The sequence below is a fragment of the Nicotiana tabacum genome, chromosome 16 (genome assembly GCF_000715075.1).
Source record: "Nicotiana tabacum cultivar K326 chromosome 16, ASM71507v2, whole genome shotgun sequence".
Taxonomy (NCBI): domain Eukaryota; kingdom Viridiplantae; phylum Streptophyta; class Magnoliopsida; order Solanales; family Solanaceae; genus Nicotiana; species Nicotiana tabacum.
Window position 1 is genome coordinate 73,503,276 of NC_134095.1, and position 11,752 is coordinate 73,515,027.

General features: G+C 38.1%; 1 long non-coding RNA gene across 1 annotated transcript; it reads left to right on the forward strand.

Annotated features, from left to right (window-relative positions):
• The first annotated feature begins 473 nt into the window (after positions 1-473).
• Positions 474-8,626, forward strand: LOC142170706 (uncharacterized). The gene is made up of 3 exons (XR_012700097.1): positions 474-1,050; positions 7,393-7,451; positions 7,982-8,626. It is a non-coding gene; the product is annotated as an uncharacterized LOC142170706 (long non-coding RNA).
• Positions 8,627-11,752: the final 3,126 nt, after the last annotated feature.

Consider the following 11,752-nt stretch of genomic DNA (forward strand, 5'->3'; position numbering starts at 1 on the left):
ATTTTTGACCCTCCCCAAGATTTTTTATATATTGGCGTAAAATATTTAATTTAGGCATAATATAGATATTTTAAGTAATTTTGACTCTTTTACTTTATTTTATTACAAGAAAACAAAAAATCACAAAATAGGTTCATTAATGTTTTGTAGTCATTTTTAATCTAAAAATAAAAATCTTAAAAAAATATATACAATAATAGTATCGTATTTTTATTTTAATATGATATTTGAAAATACCAAAAATAGATTTGTTTTAATGGTTAGTTTTATTTTAATAATTATTTGAATAGTAGGAATAATTAACAAATCGGCCCGTATTTTAATCTCATTCGCAACGAAAGAATAGAGCTTGGGCTCGAGCAACCCATCTTTAGGCCTAATTTTGGACATAGCCCACAATTGTCAAGCCCACAATTCCTAGGCTCATACCCCTTAACCTAAAACCCTACCAAAAACCTAGACTATATAAATAAAAAAGAACGTAGAAGGCTAAAAACAAAAAAGGGACAAAAAGCTAAAAAGTAAAATCAGCGCAGCCTTTACAAGAGACCCCCCTGCCCATCGTCTTCTCCAAACGACCAAAGACCTGCGCCGAAGAACCCATCATTGCTGCTTCCTCTCCCCCGATTGAAAACCAGAAAAATCAACCCACGAACCTTCCCCGTTTTGTTGTCGAGAAACAGTAGGGCGCACATATAGACGAAACCAAATCTGACCAGAAATGTGTGATTCCGACGACTTGCCATAGAATCCGGCGAACCGGGTTCGAACCTAGAGGTAAACCTAGCTCCAAAACTCCCTGAAACTAACCCAAATCAGTGCGAAAGTCAGCTCGAAATCGCTACCCAAATCCATGTCGAGTGAATCTGTTCAGGTCGCCGTGTCAGGTCCGTCGAGGTTATTGTCGAGTTTGTGGTCGAGGTTCTCCGGTCAAAATCGCGTTCGTGGTCCTTGCTAGAATCTCGTTGTTTTCGTATTTTGCTGAAAAAGACTAATTACTGAAGCAGTAGAGCCAATTCTGCTATCACGCCCTCCAAGAAAAGAAAAAGGGTACGTGTTACTTTGTAAATGACTAGTTTTATCTACTACACATTTTTTTTCGAGTTTTGCAAACCAAAAAATTGGGTTTTTGTTGAGGAAATGTTAGCTATTTGCTTCTTTATATTGAGTTATTAGAACTTTGATACACACATGAACGTTACTCCAGTAACTATTTTTACTAATATAGGTTGTTGTTTATGAATTTGCCTTTTACTTTCATCTGTTGAATAATTGTAGACTTTAATGTGCTTGTATGTGTAACTACGTTATGCTTTGCAAACATATGCCTTGCGATGATTGATCTGAGGCAGAGTGATATCTAGTTTAAGTGTTAAATTAAGGTGAAGTTAATGTTGATATTGGTACTGATTTTTCATGCTTGAAGTTTTAAAAGAGTTGACCACATTCTTGTAAGGCTCATATGAGTATATTCCTAAGTTGCAGTTGCCATGTAGCTAGTTTTATCACTAAAAGTGGGTTAAACACTCATAAATAACCTAATGTGCTGAAGAGCACAGTAGTATGCTTTAGGCACTAATCTAATTAATAAATTATCGTGGTTGTGTACACGTTCGCGTGACATAGTTACGATTCCAGAAATTAAAACCAAGGTATGCGTTCACGCAATTTTGGGTGAAACAATCTTATTAATATAAGACGTGATTAATTGTGGATACATATGCGTGACACGATTTTGACGCGCCAAATGAAATGAGTACACGTACGCGTGACTCATTTTTTAAAGATAATTCCATAATTAATAGTAATTAAGCAAATAAAAACGGTTAACGGGGTAGATGCACATAGGTTTAAAAATAAGTAATTAGACAATTTAGTAAGCCAAGTATAATCAAAGCGACCGTGCTAGAACCACGGAACTCGGGAGTGCCTAACACCTTCTCCCGGGTTAACAAAATTCCTTACTCGGATTTCTGGTTCGCGAACTGTTAAACAGAGTCAATCCTTTTCCTCGATTCGGGATTTGAACCGGTGACTTTGGACACCATAAATCTCCCTAGTGGCGACTCTGAATCTTTAAATAAATAAATCTCATTTCGATTGTCCTTTAATTGGAAAAGCTCTCTTATATACACTCTTCCGGGGGGTAAGCAAAAGGAGGTGTGACAATAGTCTATAGTCAGGTAAAGGAAAAGACAAGAGCTGACATGCCTTGAGACTATAAAAGAGTATAAACCATAAAGTCATATCCTCATTTTGAGAAAATGAGTTGGTGACTCCAACGTAATTACCAGAAGGCTAAGTTAGACCCCCCGGAGTAATAGAAATCAACATAGGCTAGTAAACAAGAAAGAAAATCGAACATGATTTAGGGACCAAAGGATTCTATAATAGTCAGTATCATCAGAATTTCAGAAATCGTGTTCCGTAAATGATAGAATGGACAACGGAAGAATAACCTTTAAAGGTCATTCAGGAAGACGCTTCCCTAAAGCAAGCAATGTGAGCAGAGTTATGCTTAAGGGACTAAATGTGCCAGTTATACTAGGTGTCACCCTCGCACATAAGAAATTAAGTTATCCCCGGTATAGAAGGGTTACCGCAAGGCGAGTAAGAGTCAGTGAAGATGTGAAAAGATGTCAAAGATGAGGAAGTAACTATAGACTAGTAAAGGAAGAATGCGATAAAAGACGAAATGGGTGAGATTGTATTTATTCAGATCGTACATATATGTTATGACTCCAAAACATTATACAAGCATGATGGTTGGGAAATGCAGTAAGGGTTCCCTCCCATGATGCTATTGATAAATAAGTGCGAATGAACACTTGATACATAAGGGTCCAGTGCGAGAGGTAAGTTAAGACAAAGGAAACAACCCAAGAGAGATTACGCAGAATATAGGTATGAGAATGGACCAACGATTAGTTAGTAGTTGATTCAGGAAGAGCCTAGTTATGGCTAGACAAGAGGATACATATAAATTAGTAGATCATGCAAGATAAACCTAGTGAACCCCAGCATAGGGAATTCAGTTTCGTAGATACGACATCATAATCCTTGAGAAATATTCAGATAGGAGTTGACGTTGTTATAATTGCCATAAAAGTGTTACGGAAATAAAAGAGAGTGCCACGGGGGAGACAAAAAAATTTGAGTTCAGAAGTAACCCTACGAGAACAAGGGCACAGAGGTAAGTAACTGAGGATATTTTTATAGGTGAGTAAGAACATCAAAAATTCCATTAGGTATATGATGGGATAAGCTCACAGCTTTACAAGAGTAAGAGAATCTTCCTTAAATGCTACAATGAAAGACTAGATGAAGAAATAAGGAAGAAGGCTTCAAACTAATCATAGTGACCTAAATAAATAATCGTCTTGTAACAATAGTCTCACTGCAACATCGTATGCACTCTATAAGAAAGTGGTACCTATTGTGACTAAGGAACGGGAAGTAAAATCCAAAGTAATATTACTGCAATATACCTATATTCACTACAACATCTCACTGCAATATATCTGGGCACTAAGATAAGCCAAGTATTCATGCAACAAGTGGCAGAACGACCAAGAAAAGTAATTGCCTACTTTTAACGAAAGCTGAGAAGGCACGAAAGGAATTATTCGATCTATGACCCAGAGTTAGTTACGTTATAAACACACTTAAGATTTTAGAGTGTTATCCATGCAACATATATGTTGATAATGAACAACCATAGGATACTGCAGTATAAGTTAAAAGAAATAATTGAGTCCACGTCACAGACAAAAGCTTGAATTGCTAGAAAGTTATATCATGGATGTTCCATAGAACCCACGAGGGGCTAAAGTAATAACTAATACCCTAAGCCGCAGATCAGAAGATAGCATAAGCCTACTTAAAGGCCGAGATAGAAGAGGAAACTAAAGAGTTACATCAGCTAAGTGAATTAGGAGTTTGATTATTAGACCCCGATGAGTATACAAATCATGATTCAGAACATTGTAGAATCACTCTAAATATCAGAGGTAAAAAAGAGATAGTACAATGGCCATATTCTATAATGGCTCTACAATAAATCTAGTTAGAAGAGTACCAACCTCATAAGAAGCCAGTATGAAGCTACCGCTAGATTGTGTACGCACATGAGGTGCAAGTATTATAGTAGAGCTTTAAGGTATGGATGTGAATTCCACCTATATGGAAGGGAGGTTATGAAAGAGATAGAAGATACGATGCAAGATTTAAAGGTAAGTAAGGTATAAGTGAAGAAGGTAAGAGATGCCCAAGTACAGAAGGCTACGAATAATCCAAATATCAGATAGAGGGCTGGAAGCGTCGTATTTCTGTATCAAGAAATAATAGTGTTGTCGTCAGTGGCGTATCTTCCAGCCTATGGTTTCCAGGTACAGAGAGGTCTAGTTAAGAGAGTACAGAAGAGTTAGAGACGATATGATGTTTTGCTCGAGGTTCCAGAATAACATAAGGAAATCTATGGCGCTAGCAAATTAAAGGAAGGTTGCGACTAGTATAAATAGATATATGTAGGTCGCAAGCTAAAGTATGGTAGAGCAACAAAGTTTTAGGTAGACAGGAGTAAGGATAAGAAAAAGTTAGTGAGAAGGTGACGAGAATAGGTAAGTCATCGGGATTAAACCCATCACAACAAGAGAGCTGATGGTTTCCTAAGTTATAAAAAGCTCAGTATAACATGATTGTACTCAGAGGAGTTTAAGAATAGGAGAATTTAGAAGAGATGGAATGATGCCCTAGTGGTAAAATAAGGGTGTAATTGTGATAGATAAGAGGATGACGTTTATGCCTTTGATTGGGTAATGATTCAAAGAAAAGGGATTTCATAAATTGTACAAGATTAAAATACCCCCATAATATGAATTACGTTGGGATGCTATGAAATACAATTATTGAAGTATATTATTAACCCTAAGTGGACTAGGCAAATAACTCCAGATGTTCCCAAATGAGATGTGAGCCCTAGTGACAATATATTACATGAGAGGTTTCAAGTGATCAGCGGTAGATTATAGATCAATATTAAGGTGAATCAATAATGGATGGATGAATGTTCCAAAGTGTGAGATGAGATTAGGCTGTCATTCTTAAGATGAATAGTAATGAGGAAGCATTAAGGGACTTAATTTATACATATAAGATAAACAACGAGAGAGTAACCTGGAGTTGGATAGTAGACCTTGGCCATAATAAATCAAAGTAAGTGTTGTGGTATAGTATAAACTACATATACATAGTAAAGCCATAAGCATAACTAACCAAGGCTATGAAACAAGATATAGCAATAGTCGTAAGTTTGACAGTACCTGAGTAAAAAACTTTAGTACACCTATAGATTCCCAGAGAGAAAGCTTGTCATAATTTTGTATATGTTCACAAAGTAAGGCCTAGAGATTGGCTACAAGCTGAAGGAAAAATGAGAGAAGAGTCACATAGGCGCACATAAGGACAATGTCATACATGCTGCATGACATAAGATAGCAACAGTTACGAGATTGGAATAATTCCAACCGCAAGTCATGGTGTGAGAAAGATTCCTAAAGGGGGGGAATGTTCTGGCCTTTGGATTAATTCACTGAACAATTGCCTAGGTGGAAAGGGCAGGAGTAAAGTATTTGCAAGAGCTATAGGTTATGAGACTGATAAGCACATCAGTCAATATTTGAGGACGAATGTTCCAAAGGAGGGAATCATGTTACATCTTATACCTTCATACAAAAGAGTATTCGTAAGTCAATTGATGTAAGCTCAAAAATGAGATCATCTTTGAGAGTATACAAAGTAAGTTAATCATGTTACCTTGGAGATTACAAATCTTTAAGATCATGGATAACAAGTACCATGAGGGTTGAAAGGATAAGAAGCTAAACAAATAGAAGAAAATAAGTTTCGTCAAATGTCGACAAGTTGGGAATGTTATAACGTATACTTTTGTGATGTGACTGGGTGATTAGCAAGATAAGGAGGTTATGTTATGATTTATTTTATTCGTATGATAGTCGTGTGTTATGTTTTTAAGTCAAGCAAGTTGTGAAACAAAAGTTGGTAAAGTTACATTCATAAATGTGCTGAAATTTAGATGTGTTGTTCTCTCAATTTACTTCAAATTATGGGGTGATCTACCTACAAAATTGAATATCTATGAGTCTAGTTTCTAACTCATTAAACCGTTTGTCTATATGACATTGAAGTAGAGAGATATTCGCATTTTTGCGAGACTACGCCAAGCAACTCTCTATAGGACCCACAATGGCGGTTGAGATATATTGATATATATAAGACACCTCAACCCCGGTTTAACTCATTATTTTTGAGTATCTTCAGACTCTATATACCTAAAAACACTCTCTCAAGGTTCTCTCATGAACCAAGACCCAAACAAAGGGCAAACAACACAAATCAAGTGTCGAAAATCCCCTCGCACTAGTAAGTTGCTTGTTCCTCTTATTATTGCTGATTTTTGGGTGGTTCCAGCTCATGTGGGAGGTTTTTTAAGTGGTTTAAGTTCTTTAAAATACTCTCCAAAGGTTTTCATATCAAACCTATATTATTTCAAGTCTTGCAAATGGATTACACCATATTTCAACATCAAAAGTTAGTTCTAGTGAAGAACAACACCTTTTTGAGGTTGCGTTGTCATTGAGGATAGTTGTGGGATGTGTTTGGCTAAAATTTCAAGTTTTTGCTACTAGATAAGGTGATTATAATAGACTACTTATTGTTCTTAAGCTTTCTTATATGCTAGTTATGTTGTTAGGATGATAAACTACAAGATAATACTTGGAGTAGCTTAAGTCACTTCTATAGTGTCGTATTGTCATTGAGGGATGTTGTAAGCTAAATATAACTTAGATTACGACTTGAAGCTACTATAGGAGGTATTTTTATTGTTTTCTTGCATGTACTTAAGGTTATATTGATGTTGATTAAGTTAAATGGATGTACTAGACATGAACTAGTGAATAAAGTTGCTAATTGAAGATAGTTGGAGTTGTGAATTGTTTTCTTTGTTATAAATATATAGTATAAGGATGGAATCAATGATGAATGGATTCATTATCATTTTAATGATGATGTTAAGTTAATGTAAGAAGTCTATAAGGAGTGATAATGGGGTTGAAGGGTGATGAAGGGATTCAATCCGAGGTTGCCGCTCGTCGTGATATGTTGACGACTTGTTAATGAAATATTTTGTACCCTACTGTTGATGTTGTTCTTATTGCATTGCTATGGTTTTTGTTGTTAGTATATGGCATTGGAGGAGGCCCTTGTTACAATGGATATGCTACCCAAATTTACATAAAACGAGCTACTAGCTTAAGTTACATACTTAGCCTTTACTCAGTATTGAATTTGAATCTCCTTATTCTATGGTAGACTGAGTTGAGTTGTTTGAAGAGTTGCTTGGAAGATATTAAGGACTCAACAAGTTTAAGGTATGTCTAAAAGTTTTCTTCATTTTGGCATGATCCAGTAACTACATGTGTTTGATAACGAGGCATAAAGAGAAGTTCATATTCTTGAATTTATGTGTATTAGCCTAGTCTCATAAGTTACAACATTCTCCCTTATTGGGACTTCATATTCAGTTTAGTTTGGTCTTATATCATCGAGAGAGTGTGTGTGTGTGTGTGTGTGTGTGTATATATATATATATATATATATATATATATATATATATATATATATATATATATATATATATATATATATATACACACACACACATACACACACAATATTACAGTATTTTCACCACCATCGAGCTATAATCGATGGGCAGGCCCCTATTGGGCAACCTTCGATCAGATGGTAAGTTATATACTAAGCCTATCTTGGCGGAGCGCCTATGAGCGATCCTGATAACTAGGGATTTTAATGCATTTTATACTCCTTCTTGCTTATGCTTTGATTAGAAATTCAAACAAAATAGTCCCAAAAGGCTCACAAGTGTGCTTGATTACAGGTTTGATCAACAAAGTGACAAAATGTCAAAGATCAGCTCAAAAAGGAGTAAAACTTGCACAAGTCCCAAGACAAGACAAAGCTCAGGCAAAACAGGCCAGTGCGGCCGCACACCATTCTGTGCGGTCCGCACTAGGGGATTCAGAAAGGTTGACATTCAGGCACAAAGGCAATGCGGCCGCACTACGTTTTGTGCGGTCTGCACTGAAGTTAATGCGGATGCACTCGACTTAGTGCGGTCCACAGACCCAAGAATCAGAGAGATGCCAGTTTTGAAGTTTCAAGCCAATGCAGTCCACAGTCCATTCTGTGCGGACCGCACTAGAGGCCTCTGCGGCCGCAGTCCGTTCTGTGCGGTCTGCATTGCCTGAGTTCAGAGAGTTGGATTTTGAAGTCAAGAGCCCTAGTGCGGATGCACTCTATTTTGTGCGGTCTGCACTAACCCCGCAGGGGCATTTTTGTCTAGAATTTTTAGCTTAGTATAAATAGCTCATGTTCCCATTTTTAGGGCATCAGATAGTTTTGTAACGTAGCTGCACTCGTGCGTTCGCCTTTCTTAGCCATTTTAGGCAATTTTATCTACTTTTCATCATTGAATCTTGTTATTTACCTTAGTGATCAATTAATATGAGTTGTTCTTCATCTATTTCTTGCTTTTCTTCTTTAATTATGAGTAGCTAACCCATAATCTAGGGTTGTGGCTCAACCCTAGTGTGGGTAATTGATGGGTCTTGTATTTTAGGGCTAAATTGACTATGGGTGTTTGATATTTGGGCATATTTCATGGTTAATTTCTAAATTAGTTGTTGCAAACACTAGTTTATGTTTAGTTGACTTGGGTTTTTCTTAAGAAAGAGAGCCCAAGTCTCCGAAATTGGTCCAACAAGGAATTGAGGCGTACTCAAGAGATTGATAGCCCCAATTAAAGGGTTAAACCTCGAGAGAGTAATACCCCACTTGAACCCGAGTTGCTTGTGCAAATTTGCATACCCAATTGGTCTTGAGAAAGTCAATTTGGGCAAAATCACTCGAACCACCGAGAGGTGTAGAGTGGGTAAAATAGTGCAACGGTTATATCATACTCCCTAATTATGTCAATCGTGTCTTAGATTCAATTACCTGTCAATTAACCACCTAGGTAAAAGTCATTACCCTAGTGCCTTTTAAACCATTTGAACAACCCTTTTTAGTTTAACTCTTAGCTTAATCTAGTTGCATTTACCATTTGTAGTTGATAATAGTAGAAGTAAAACGAAAACCCCAAAAATGATTAAAAGTGTAATTTGGAACACATATGAAATCCTAAACTAGATAGATACTCGATTCCAAATTCTAGCTCTCTGTGGAAATCGATCCCGACCCAAAATCGGGTAAAAGCTGCTCCGACCCTCTCTCGCTACTCAATAGTAGTGCGGAGTAGGCCGTGATCACCTTTTTGGCGCCGTTGTTGGGGAGCTAATGATTTTGGCTATCTATTTAGTTAGTTTTGTGTATTGTTCTTCTTTCCTTCTTTGTTACTAACTTGTTTGTGTCACAACTCAGGTACCAAATGGCAGCGAACAACGCTAATGACCCTCTTGGAAACGTGATTGCGGGGAAGGAGGTAGATGATGTCGGAGATGATGAGGTTCCTCTTGTACCTCAAGGACAACATAGAGGCCGCAATGCCAATGCTAATCCCAATGACAATGTTCCAGACCCTCCTCCGCCACCTCCAAGAGTGGCTCCCAGAATACTTCCGAACCAGGGCTATCCGATTGCTATTGTCCCACCCCGAATCCGGGCGGGCAATTTTCAGATAACCAATGTGATGTTGACTTTACTTGAGCAGCGTGGGTATTTCACGGGTGCTGCAAATCAAAATGCCTACAAACATCTAAAGGGGTTCGTGGATACATGTTGGGGGAGCAAGCAGACGAATGTGTCCGAGGATGCTCTTAGGTTGAGACTCTTCCCATTCTCACTTTGGGGGAAGGAATTAGATTGGTTCGAGAGACTTCCCAACCATTCCATCACAACTTGGGATGAGTTGACGGATAAATTCATTGCTAAATTTTTCTCGTTGGGGCATATGGCGGCATTGTGTGATGAGATATTGGCTTTCAAGCAAGAGCCCACGGAACCTCTGCATGAGATTTGAGAGCTTTATAGAACAATGGTGAAAGAATGCCCCAACAATGATATGACCGAGGCTATGATACAACAAACCTTCTACCAGGGCATCAATACAACAAATCAATGCATAGTGAACCAACTTGCTGGGGGCAACTTTATGAAGCTGTCGTATAATGAGGCATGTGATATACTTCAAGAGATGGCTGACACTTCTTCTGTATGGCAAAGTAGAGTCAATGTGCCTCAAGGTGACCCCACGGTTATTCATTTGCACAAGAAACTACATGATCACGGGCAAGCTATAGCTGAGCTTACAACTACTATGAACCAATTGGCAAAGGCACAGTTGCAACAAGTTCAAAATCCTCGCCAAGTGAATGTCATGGAGGGTGTTAATATGCTTGTCAACAAAAGAAGGCAAAGAAGGCATCAAAACCAAGGGAATTCTGAGCAATTTGATGATGACTGTGATGGATTTCAAAATGATGGTTATGATGACCAAAGTGAAGAGGTTCAATATGTAAACAACTATCAAGGCCAATAGGGCAACTCTTCCAACCAACAACAGTGGAGACCTCAAGGCAATTGGGGCAACCAACAACAAAACAGTGGAAATTAGGGGAACAACAACCAAAACAACAACTGGGGCAATCAGAACAACAATCAAGGCAACCAAGGGAATTAGAATGGTAATAACAACAATTGGGGTGGCAATAACAGTCAAGGTGGATGGAACAATGGAAACCAAGGAAATCGGGGGCAAGGCTTTCAAAGGCCCCCAATGTACCAACAACCGAACAATCCACCCCCATTTCCATCTCAAGGTCCTAGTTTTTCTGGCAATGATATGAGCAGAATTGAAATGATGTTCGAAGAGATGATGAAGAAGAATGCGGATTCTGATGCACAGTTAGCTTCCCACAATACCTCTATCAGAAACATGGAAGTACAATTGAGCCAAATCTCTCAGTCTTTAAATACTCGCCCTAAGGGTGCTCTACCAAGTGATACGGTAGTGAACCCGAAGGGTGGGAACAATCATGTTATGGTGGCTACAACGAGAAGTGGGAGAGGCGGTGATGTGAATGCCTCCAACCAAAAGCAAATCTTGGATGATGATGTTGAATTGCAAGAAAATGAAGTCCCTTTGGTAGTTGAAGATGTGGTTGATGAAAATGTGAACAACAAAGTGAGGATTGATATTCAAGATGTCGAGATGGAAACTCAAAATGATGTGAACCCATCTAGGGAACACATAATTGACATGCCGGAGCTGGTTGTGCCTAAAGCCAAGGCACCTTTGCCAAGGCCACCTCCACCTTATCTTCAAAGGCTCGCGAAGCAAAAGAATGATAATCAATTAAAATAGTTCATTGACATGATGGAGAGCTTATCTATTAATGTGCCTTTGATGGAGGCACTTGAACAAATGTCGGGCTATGCAAAATTCATGAACGACTTGGTCACAAAGAATCGTTCTATGGATTGTGAAACTATAAAAATGACTCACCAAGTTAGTGTTATAGTGCATTCAATGGCCCCGAAGCTTAAAAATTTTGGTGCTTTCACCATTCCTTGAACCATTGGGAGTGCGGATTTTGCCAAGGCTATATGTGATTTGGGAGCTAGTATCAATTTGATGCCCTACTCAGTTTTC